This window comes from Nicotiana attenuata, unplaced genomic scaffold (assembly GCF_001879085.1).
Source record: "Nicotiana attenuata strain UT unplaced genomic scaffold, NIATTr2, whole genome shotgun sequence".
NCBI classification, from domain to species: domain Eukaryota; kingdom Viridiplantae; phylum Streptophyta; class Magnoliopsida; order Solanales; family Solanaceae; genus Nicotiana; species Nicotiana attenuata.
In genome coordinates this window covers 125,614-134,464 of record NW_017672828.1, presented here as the reverse complement: position 1 = coordinate 134,464, position 8,851 = coordinate 125,614, and the positions used below count along the sequence as shown (strand labels likewise).

General features: G+C 41.4%; 1 pseudogene; it reads left to right on the top strand.

Annotated features, from left to right (window-relative positions):
- The first annotated feature begins 438 nt into the window (after positions 1 to 438).
- On the top strand, positions 439 to 8,613 carry LOC109214633 (annotated as a pseudogene).
- Positions 8,614 to 8,851: the final 238 nt, after the last annotated feature.

The window sequence follows — 8,851 nt, the reverse complement described above, 5'->3', positions numbered from 1 at the left end:
CATATGGACTTCAATCATTTAACCATGGTAAATTATATGCATTCTCATCTTATTAAATTAGTTAACCATGGTGAGTTAATATAGTTTGGTGTAAACACCCGGTGTGGGTAAGTATTTAGTAGTAATGACCGGATACAAAATATTTTCAAAGACAAGTTTACGTATAAGGTAATTACAAGTAAATATTTATGATAATTAACCTACTTTATTAAATTATAAGGGTACGAATAGGGTAAAAAAGTCTTATCATCTTGTCAAATTTTAAGAAGATTCGTATATAATTTTTTTTTTTCAATTGATATTTTTGCATAAAGATATGATTTGATTATGTAAAACTTTACTTTTTCTTCTCCATGTTCTCTTATAAAGGGACGACATAACTAAGGATCTTCCAATCAAGTCATTTGATTGTCTCCATATTACATTTACGCACCAACAATGGCGACAGCTCCTATTAAACCAACCATTACTGTGAGTAACACTTTCTGAATATTCCTTCTACTTATGTTAATTCTACTATTAATCCCTCTGATTCCCCTGCCTTTGACAATCTTGATTCATACTCCATTCCCACTATTGATTTTTCCTTACTCACTTCCACTGATCCTCAACAACGCTCTGAAGCTATCGACAACCTCAGCAAAGCTTGCCAGGACTGGGGATTTTTCATGGTAATATTGAGTCATATATTCTCTCTATGTGTATATTAATAAAAAAGTTTATATTATTCTTACATGGAGGAAAGGAAAAAAAGGGTGTTGCTTTTTATTATTTTAGATGTGATGTTAATGAATAGTTCAGAATATTACAAATATTTGTTGGGATCATAGCCCATGGAATTACATTGATGGTCTGTATAAGTTTTTTTATTTATTTCAGTAATTATTACTAATTCAATTTAATATGCCCTAGTACGAAATTATTACTAGATCAAACCTTATTAGTATATAACAAGACTTTATAAATAATAGTCAAGGTATTAAGGATCAGAGAAGGGCAATGACTCATTCTTGAAACAAGCATTCTTAAGACCTAAAAAGTTGTGGAGGTCTGATTTTTTTTTTCCGTGCCTAAAACCATCATTTCCGTGGAATTTGAACTCTTTTTTCTCTCTTGTAAAATTTAATTCTCGATAAAAGTCTTTTTTTCTTAATTTGCTTTTTTAACTTTTATAATATGAATGGTGCAGGTGGTGAACCATGGCATACCAGAAAGTTTGATGAAGGCAGTGATTGCTGGGACACAGGAATTTTTCAACTTAGCAGAGGAAGAGAAGAAAGAGTGTGAAGGGAAGCATGTGTTGGATCCTATAAGGTGTGGAACAAGCTTCAATACCTCTAAGGAAAAAGCCTTCTTTTGGAGAGACTATCTTAAGGTCTTTCTGCATCCTCAATTTCACTTCCCTACCAAACCCAAAGGTTACAGGTACATTTTGCTCTCTAACAACTTGCCAACTATATTTAAGTTACATATAGTTACAATGTTATATATATCTAGTAAGTTTTTTACCATTTCTTTTTAATCTTTTATAGTGGTATTGCGTCAGAGTATTGTGAGAGAACTCGGGAAGTCGCGAAAAAATTACTTGCAAGAATATCAGAAGGACTAGGACTGGAAGAAAGTTTCTTGGACAAATGTCACGTCCTTAGTTTTTAACTAAGTACACGTGTGGCACTTGACAACTCGCTCACGATCTTGCACAGCTTGCTCACGTTCTTGCTATGCCAAGTCAGTCTTGCTAAACTCAAGATCGCTAAGAGAATGGTAGAAAGAACACAAAAGAATTGTTAAAGGAAGCTTTGTATTAGAGAGAACCTCAATTGTTTGCTTGATGAATTACAAATGAATGGCCCCCCTATTTATACTAATCACCTAGGGGCTAGTGTGTAAATAATAATTGTTCCACAAGTCCTTAATATTTACAAGTAAGTCCCTTCTCTAGAATTTTCTACAAGCCTAGAATATTCCAAGGATTTTCCTAGCAAATCCATAAGCATCTAGGGTCTTCCTAAGGAAATATCCATATTTCTCTAGAATCTTCTCACGAATGCTAGCCTTCCTCTTATGTAAGCTTCCACATGGTATTAATATATGCCAAATGGCGCCTATGTGGCATGATGACATGGCGGGTCATCACACTCTCCCCCACCTAATATTGCGACGACCGCGGCGCAATGCTGCTGCATAAACTCTCGGATCTTATCTTTGAATTGCCACAAGTCTTCATATCGTTCCCACGTGGCCTCCTCCGGTGATTGCCCTTTCCAATGGACGAGGAACATAGCGGTGGAATTTTGCCCTTTTTTTCGCCTGGCCTGGTAATCCATAATAGCCTCAATCTCCCGATCATGCGAGGTGATGATAGTCATTGGCGCTCGACTTGATTGGACCCTACTCGGATCATCCTTATCTTCATGATATGCCTTAAGCATGCTGGCATGGAAGACATGGTAGATCTTAAGATACGATGGCATGTCAAGCTTGTATGAGATCTTGCCTACCTTGGAGACAATCTTAAATGGCCCCTCATACTTGCGAATCAAATTCTGATGCATGCCCCGTAGTGCCTTGAACTGTCTTGGGTTAAACTTCACCATGACCATGTCCCCAACTCTATAGTCCGTGGGACGCCGTTTACGGTCCGCAAACTTCTTCATCTTCTTAGCTACCTTATCCAAGTAGGTCTTAGCAGTATCAAGCTGCTCCTCCCATCCTTTGGCCATATGATAAGCCCCCAACTCATTCCCTCGAACGCAGCTGGTAATGAATGTGGAGTTTGTGGTTGTTGGCCTGTGGCTAGCTCAAATGGTGTCCGCCCCGTGGACTCACTCCGCTGCAAGTTATAAGAGAATTGGGCGATGTCTAGGAGCCTTGCCCAATCTTTCTGATGCGCGCTTACATAATGCCTCAAGTAGCATTATAGTAACGCATTGACTCGTTCTGTTTGTCCATCCGTCTGTGGGTGGAAACTAGTAGAAAGGTGCAGCTCTGTGCCAAGTATGTCGAACAACTCTCTAAAAGTTTCCAGTAAAGCGGGGGTCTCGATCACTGATTATATGCCTTGGTAAGCCCCAATACTTCACCACGTTCTTAAAGAATAGCTTGGCGGTTTCCTTGGCTATGTAACCTGGTGAGGCGGGCATGAAGGTGGCATATTTGGAAAATCTATCCACGACCACCATAATAGTACCATAACCGTCGGACTTTGGTAGGCAAGTGATAAAGTCCATAGTCACGCTCTCCCATGGATGCTCTGCAACTGGTAGTGGCTCCAAAAGTCCTCCGGGCTATTGTTGCTCAACCTTGTCCTGCTGATATACGAGACAAGTCTGCACATAACATTCTATATCATCTCTCATGCGTGGCCAATAGTAGACTGACTCAACCAAGGCCCTGGTGCGACGTTGGCCTGGATGACCAGCCCACATTGTATCATGACTCTCCCTTATGATCCGCCGTCTAATGTCTCCAAACTTAGGCACGTAAACCCGACGATCCGTGGTAAGCAATAGGCCGTCTTTTACCCAAAAACGTCTCGTCTTGCCCTGGTTGGCTAACTCGATAAGTTGGTTGGCTGTTGGATCATGTTGCATGCCTTCTTTTATAGACTCACGAATGTCCCAAGTTGCTGAAGTGATGGCAGCAAGCTCGGCTTTCCGGCTCAAGGCATCAGCTACAACATTACATTTGCCCCGCTTGTACTCTAGCACATAATCAAACTCGGCCAAGAAGTCTTGCCACTTAGCCTGTTTTGGTGTGAGCTTCTTCTGCGTCTGAAAGTAGCTAGTAGCCACATTGTCGGTCTTGACCACGAACCTCGACCCGAGTAGATAATGTCGCCATGTACGAAGGCAATGCACAATGGCAGTCATTTCCTTCTCTTGCACAGTGTAACGCCACTCCGTCTCATTTAACTTGCAACACTCAAACGCTATGGGATGCTTATCCTGCATCAAGACACCCCCAATGGCGAAGTCTGAGGCATCTATGTGCACCTCAAATGTCTTGGCAAAGTCGGGTAATGCCAAGACTGGCTCCTCTGTTACAGTTGCCTTAAGGTGTTCAAACGCCTTTTGACAATGCTTTGTCCAGACCCATGGCTTGTTCTTCTTCAGCAGCTTAGTCAATGGTGCAGCCTTTGCTGAGTAGCCACTAATGAATCGACGATTGTAGTTAACAAGGCCAAGGAAGGATCTCAACTCCGTTACCCTTGTAGGTGCCTCCCACTCCTGGATAGCACATACCTTAGCCTCGTCCATGCGTAGCTCGCCATTCCTAATGACATGGCCCAAGAAGTGCACCTTTGATTGTGCAAACTCACACTTCTCCCTCTTGATGTATAGCTCGTTCTCCCGCAAGACTTGGAGAACCTTCCTTAAGTGCTCCATGTGTTCCTCCAAGGTGTTGCTGTAGATGACTATGTCATCTAGGTAGACTACCACGGACTGATCAAGGTAGGGATGAAAAATCTTGTTCATAAGGGTGCAAAATGTGAACGGCGCATTGGTTAAGCCGAAGGGCATCACCAACCACTCAAAGGCTCCATATCTCGTCACACATGTTGTCTTTGGCTCATCCCTTTCCGCAATGCGAACCTGGTAGTAGCCCTTTCGAAGATCCACCTTAGTAAAGTACTTGGCTTGCCCAAGTCTATCGAACAAGTCAGCAATGAGCGAGATCGGGTACTTATTCTTCACTGTAACCTTATTAAGTGCTCGGTAGTCTATGCACAAGCGCAGCGATCCATCCTTCTTCTTCTGGAACAATACTGGTGCGCCGAAAGGTGCCTTTGATGGGCGAATGTGACCAGCATCCAGCAACTCTTTCAATTGTTTCTTGAGTCTTGGAGTATTGTTGATGTATCTCTTTGCCTTTGCCACAATCTCCCCCGCATTTGACATTGTTAACCTTTGACTCCTTGCCATTGCCTTTGTCGTGCTTGTCATGCCTGAAATCCATCAATAATTCGGCCTCCACTATGGCTTGGTCTATATCAGTGACTTGTCGGTGTTGCAACTCCTGCTTCGCCCAATTTTGCAACCCGTCCATGAAGTGGAACAACAAGTCATCATTGGTCAGGTTGGGGATTTGAAGAATAAGGGTAGTGAACTCCTTGACATAGTTACGTATGCTCCCTGTTTGCTTCAATTCCCTAAGCTTGCGCCTTGCCTCGTACAAGACATTGTTTGGAAAGAACTGTCGCTTGAACTTGGCTTTGAGCTGATCCCATGTGCTAATAGTACATAGACCTTTATCCACGTCGGCCATATTCCTTCTCCACCAAAGCATGGCAGTCTCTGAGAGGTACAATACCGCAGTGTTGATCTTGGCCTCGTCGTCCCTCACTTTGTCGTGCCTGAAGTAGTTCTCCAAGTGCCAAAGGAAGTTTTCCACTTCTTGTGCATCACGAACACCTTTGAACACCGGGGGTTTGGGAGCCTCGATCTTGGCCTCTCTCGTCACCACAACATTGTTGGTTGCCTCGGTCACGCCAACATTGACATGCTCCTCGAGTGAATCTATCTTTGCCTTCATAGCATCGATAGTACTCAAAGCCTCCATGAGTCTGCACTCTAAGGCAGTAATGGTTTGCCTTAGTTCCATCTCGTTCAATGTACGTCCCTCCAAGTCATTTCGGATACTCTCAGTCTCTTCAAGAGTGTGCCCCTCAAGAACGCTAAGGGTGCCTTCCACCTTCCCCAAGCGTTGGCTAAAGATCTCCATGGCGTCCATCCCCGCGTTCATCTTCATCGCCCACTCTTTACCGAGCGAGATGTCCTCGGGCAGGACCTCCATTTCATCCTCGCTCGCCTCAGTGGCAGATGGTTCTTGGGATGTAAGTCCTTCGTTTGACACAACCTCGGGTGGCACCTCCTGGCTCTTGTTGGTGGCATTCCCCTTTTTGCCACGGCCGCTCTTGCCAGCAGCATCCTGGATGACGTTGGCTTGGGTATTGGCAGCGTTAATTTCTCTGTCGTTCGCCATTCCCTTAGTTGAAACCGTCGCTCTGATACCACGTTGTCACGTCCTTAGTTTTTAACTAAGTACACGTGTGGTACTTGACAACTCACTCACGATCTTGCACAGCTTGCTCACGTTCTTGCTATGCCAAGTGAGCCTTGCTAAACTCAAGATCGCTAAGAGAATGGTAGAAAGAACACAAGAGAATTGTTAAAGGAAGCTTTGTATTAGAGAGAACTTGAATTGTTTGCTTGATGAATTACAAATGAATGACCCCCTATTTACACTAATCACCTAGGGGCTAGTGTGCAAATAATAATTGTTCCACAAGTCCTTAATATTTACAAGTAAGTCCCTTCTCTAGAATTTTCTATAAGCCTAGAAGATTCCAAGGATTTTCCTAGCAAATCCATAATGTTCTAGGGTCTTCTTAAGGAAATATCCATATTTCTCTAGAATCTTCTCATGAATGCTAGCCTTCCTCTTATGTAAGCTTCCACATGGCATTAATATGCCGAATGGCGCCTATGTGGCATGATGACATGGCGGGTCATCACACAAAGCTCTAGAACTGAAGTCAGGGTTTCAAGTTTTCATTGCAAATTTATACCCACGTTGTCCACAGCCTGAACTTGCACTTGGAATGCCACCCCATTCAGATCATGGTCTATTAACTCTTATTATTCAAAACCATGTTGGCGGACTCCAAGTTCAACATCAAGGTAAATGGATTCATGTCAATGCCCTTCCCAATTCTTTCTTGGTTAACACTGGCGATCATGTTGAGGTAAATCCTTTTTTTTAATATAGACTTCATCTGATTCATAGTATCTTTCTTTTAAGAGTTTTGTACGTTATTTTAAGAAAGATGTTTAATAGCTTTAATCGTAATGGTAGTTGTTTAAATTAAACTACTACGCATTTATCTCTTTCTTTAACATATCATGTTTATTAATGGAAAGTATTTGTCTAGATTTTCAGCAATGGAAAGTAAAAGAGCAATATACATAGGGTGGTGGTGAACAACACAAGTCCAAGGATATCAGTAGCTGTTGCTCATGGTCCATCACTTGATGCAATTGTAAGTCCTGCTTCCCCATTGGTACAATGTGAGAATAGCCCTCCGGCTTATATACCAATGAAGTACAAGGACTATATAAAGTTGTAGCAGAGTAACCAACTTCATCAGAAATCCATCTTGGAACAAGTCCGGATTCAAAGGAATTGAAATTTCTTTTTTCTTTTCTCGAAAGTACTAGACTTTTATTTATCTTAGGCCTTATTATTGAGAGAGATGAATCCAGAATTTAGAATGAGTTTGATTTTATTACACACATATATTTCATTTTTTTATTTTTTTGCATGTGAATACTTAGTTTAAAGAAAACAAATAATTCTCATGCTATACTAAGTAATCAGTGGCAAACATTATTACCTCAGAATTGCTTTATATCCCTTTTTTGAAGATAAATATTTTAAAGTTTGTTAGATGAGAAAAGTTAGAAAATTATACTCCTTGACCTTGATCGTTTAAACAGTATAATTCAGGTTCCATGTTTTTAAGTTTCAAAAGCGCAAAAATATATAAGATTGACGTGATTTGAAGCGAAAACGGAAAAGGGCTTGTGTTCCTCTGCTATCGGAAATTAGTTATAGGTAGTCCCTGTTATACTATTCTTCACTATTTGCCCCAGGGGTTACCAATTTTAATATTTCTAACCCTCAATCTAACGGATCAATTCATAAAGACACGTGGCAACATCTTAAACAACCTAACCATCTGCCTTTTTACATTACCCGTATTCGCCCCAAAAAAAGACCTAATCGTATTTTCTTCTCCAAAACTAGAATTTTGTAACACCACGGCGGATCCTCCATGGTTTCCAACGATCTAACTGGTGCTGGAGTGTCAACGACAAAGCAGAGATAAGGTTTAATGAGCAACAACCGACTAGATTAACAATTCCTCAAATTCCTTGACTTTGATTAAAGTGCTAGTAGTATATATTGGGGTTTCTATTTTGGTATCTCAGAATGTCCATCGCATATTAAAATTTTGAATAGTTGATCGGGTTTAGGGGAGGATGGTGCTGGTATTAGCGTTGTGCGATCTTCACATTCCACATAGAGCTGCTGATTTTCCTACAAAATTAAGCCTACACTTGTTCTTGGCGAGATTCAACATATCATATCTAGTAGAAATCTCATTAAAGAGAGTGTTTCTCTTCCTTTTAATTCATCAAAAGTAGTACCCCAAATCACTGATTACTCCTTATCCTGATAATAAAATCATCCCAGATCCCGGAGACAACGGAAGGTTCCGACGATTCCTTCACCACTACCCATTTTCGGCGACCACCCAAGATCTCAAATAACTACTCTCCGGCAAAAAGCTCATTAGAAATTGCATGAAATGGACATCCTCAGAAGCAGGATCAAACTCGACGGGCTCCTGCCGCAAAAAGAGTTACTGCTAGAATCGGCGCCGGAGAGGAAATTGATGGTGGCAGATGCCAGGAAGCTACTGAAATTATCACAATTGTGAGATGGAGAAATTCAAGCTCAGGAAAATTGAAAAGAATTGTATTTTGTGACAAGAACTTGTTCAGATTTGCTGTGAATCTTGTTCGATTAGTACTAATAAATGCCTAGAATTCTCGAAATGATTCTAGAAATGTGATTGTTGAATAATTGAGGCTTTTCGGCTTTGGGGCTGAACGGGTGGGCAAGGAAAATGGTTAGGTAGGTTAGAGGAAAATAGTTAGGTTGTTTAAGATGCTGCCATCTGTCTTTATGAATGGGTCCGTTAGATTGAGGGGTAGAAATATTAAAACGGGTAACGGCAGGGGTAGATAGTGAAGAATGATATAACGGGGGCTACCTATAACTA